The sequence below is a fragment of the Octopus bimaculoides genome, chromosome 13 (assembly GCF_046866305.1).
Source record: "Octopus bimaculoides isolate indiv1 chromosome 13, ASM4686630v1, whole genome shotgun sequence".
Classification (NCBI taxonomy): domain Eukaryota; kingdom Metazoa; phylum Mollusca; class Cephalopoda; order Octopoda; family Octopodidae; genus Octopus; species Octopus bimaculoides.
The window spans coordinates 37,546,076-37,548,938 of NC_142940.1; the positions used below are offsets into that span (position 1 = coordinate 37,546,076).

At 38.5% G+C, this 2,863-nt stretch overlaps 1 long non-coding RNA gene across 1 annotated transcript in view; it reads right to left on the bottom strand.

Annotated features, from left to right (window-relative positions):
• Positions 1–514: 514 nt before the first annotated feature.
• LOC106878850 (uncharacterized) overlaps positions 515–2,863 on the bottom strand; it is a 19,725-nt gene continuing 17,376 nt past the window's right edge. Inside the window, exon 2 of the long non-coding RNA XR_016244014.1 lies at positions 515–1,859. This is a non-coding gene — a long non-coding RNA (uncharacterized LOC106878850). The remainder of the gene's footprint in view (positions 1,860–2,863) is intronic.

The following is a 2,863-nucleotide window of genomic DNA, read 5'->3' on the forward strand; positions in this document are numbered from 1 at the left end:
TATATATATATATATATATATATATATATATATATATATATATATATATATATATATATACAAAATTTATATATATATATATATATATATATATATTCAAAATTTAATTAAACACACAAAAACACACACACACACACACACACACACACACACACACACACACACACACACATGAACATATAAATAAATAAAAACTAATACAAACGAACACGTATTAACAGAGAATATAGGTGATACAAACACTCCCCATACACACATGCACTTACAAAAGACACAGACACATTGAAGGACACGCATGCGTAGACACATACAATAGGAATACAAAGTACAAAATGGCTGATAGTTAGCAAGGTGAGACACACATAAGAAAGAAGAAGGAAACAAAGGACCACTGATGAGGTCACAGAAGTGTGACGAAAGAACTCTGGCCGAAATAAGATTAAGATTAAGATTAATGTAATATAAAGCTGAAAAAAAAAAAAAAAAAAAAAAAAAAAAAATTTAACACCAAATATACAGTGCGTGTGTTTTTATTGGCTAAACTGGCAACATGACCATCCCCAAGTACAACAACAAATATATATATATACTCATACATATATGCAAGTATGTGTGTGTGTGTGTGGGTGTGTGTGTGTGTGTGGGTGTGCGTGTGCGTGCGCGCGCGTGTGCATGTCAGTGTTTGGCTTTTATGGGCAATAGTAAGAACATAAGAACAGTTTATCTGTCGCAATTTTGTTTGATGCTCCCGCCGCGGCAACGACAACGTTTATCATCGCATGAATCACTTTGAAGGAGAATAGGCCCCAGCAATGAAGCTTTATAATGGCATAGGCAGTGCACATTTCCCACTTCCTTTGCTGTGAAAGGGATAGATCTAATGGCAATGGACATCGAAGACAACTGATACTTTCTCTCAGTCGCAGGAAGCTGCTAGAATCTAGTATGTTGAAAACCATCTTAACCCTCTTGATACCAACCCATCTCTGAAACCTTTCCTGGTCCTATGACACAAGCTTCTTGTTTTAATGTGATCTAAATTAAAACCTATAAAAATTTCATATCAGTTTATGTTCAAAATACCAGCTTAGTAATGACTAAGTTATCTTACTAAATTCTTCATTATTTTCAAAATTAATCGTAACAAAGTTAGTTTATTTCATTAAAAATAGAGTAATGAATGGGTTAAAACTGATCTTCACAGCTTCCTTCTTTTCTGGGCATGTACCCCACTAGTTTTTGTCTTCGTAGACTCACCCACAAGACTATAAGGCAGTACAGATATGAGGGTTGTCAGAAAAGCTCTAAGGCCGATTATAAAGGAGTGATGCTAGAACTGTGAAATGTTGCCTGCCTAAAATTTCTACGCTTCTTATTACCTTCGCCTTAGCAAAGGCAGAGGTATTGTTTTCAGTCGTGTTTGTTTCTTTGTCCGTGGACCTCAAGACCCATTGGATGGATTCGGATGAAACTTTCAGGGATGTTTGGCCACGTGACTAGCACAAACTGATTAGATTTTGGGATCGATCCGGTACCAGACAAGGATTCTGTATTATTTTTCCGTTTCTTTTTATTTAATTTTTTGAGAGCGCTCGGGTTCATATTTAGTATTCTCGTTTATGAGAGCAGTCGAGTTTATTTCAGATCGTCTCATTTTAAAAATCATCTCTGGCTAATCGTTGAGAGGACGTTGATGTTGCCTTGGCGGATGGTTGCGCTCTCTGAGTACTCTTGTTAATAACTGCATTATTTCTATCCAGGTAAACTGACGTCCGACTGTTCAAAGAAGACTTCAAAGTAACTATTAGCGATTTATCGAGAAAATGGACAACCTTTGACATCGTGGTGTTATCAAGCATCTGCAAAAAAAAAAAAAAAATGTTTAGCCCTCAAGGATATTCATGCTAACATGGCTGCCACACTAGGGAATGGCACTGCAGCCATATCAAAAGTGCATAAGTGGCCAGCTGAATTTAGGAGAGGAAGGGAGAGGCTTGAAGATGACCAAAGGCCTGGGTATCCTGCAACAGCTCTAGCAGCACTCCTTCATAGTCAGCCTATGAACTTTTTAGTCCACCCTCATATGTCACTCTCAACACGGCTAAAGAACCTTATCTACTTTTCTTCTAGACATTATGTTCTAACAAAAACTAGGACTCAGCCACTCCCGAAGCGGTCTTACAGCAAACTCATTCAACTTCTCAGTGATTTCTGTGCCTCTGTCCACTATAGCCTGGTATCTCTGGTTATAGGTATATCTGTTGGGTTCATCTGCCCCTATGGAAGGTCTTATTCATGTTCTGCTAATTTTCTAGTAGTCTTCCTCACCAGTCTAGCCCTGGTGGGGATGTCGGTTTAGTCGCCGACGAGCCGACCATGTAACGGGTTGTACTGGATTACACAGTACTAGCATCACCCAGAATAACCTCACACACACACACACACACACACACACGTATACAAAAAGTGCGGCATGTGTTAACCACATGCCAGCTTCTGGCGCTGAGACCAGCTGCGTGGAGCAATCAATACCAACAGTATTCTAAAAACAACAAATACACAAGTGCAATTAAAATCATTGAGCTCTAGATCGTTCTCAACTCGACCTTGGGTTTCACAACGGGGTATTCAAAGACAGAATAACTGGCATGAAATCGGTACAAAAACTAGTTTCAGAGAAATTATTAAGAATTGGTATAAATTTTTTTTGAATGTCGATAAGTTCATTTGATGTGAGGAACGGCCGATTTCTTGCTCAACAATTCCTTTTTACCTTCTACGTTTTACTGACTGCAGTCATGCTGGGGCATCGTCTCGAAGGGTTTTAGTTGAACAACTCGAACACCAGTTCTTGTATTTAAGC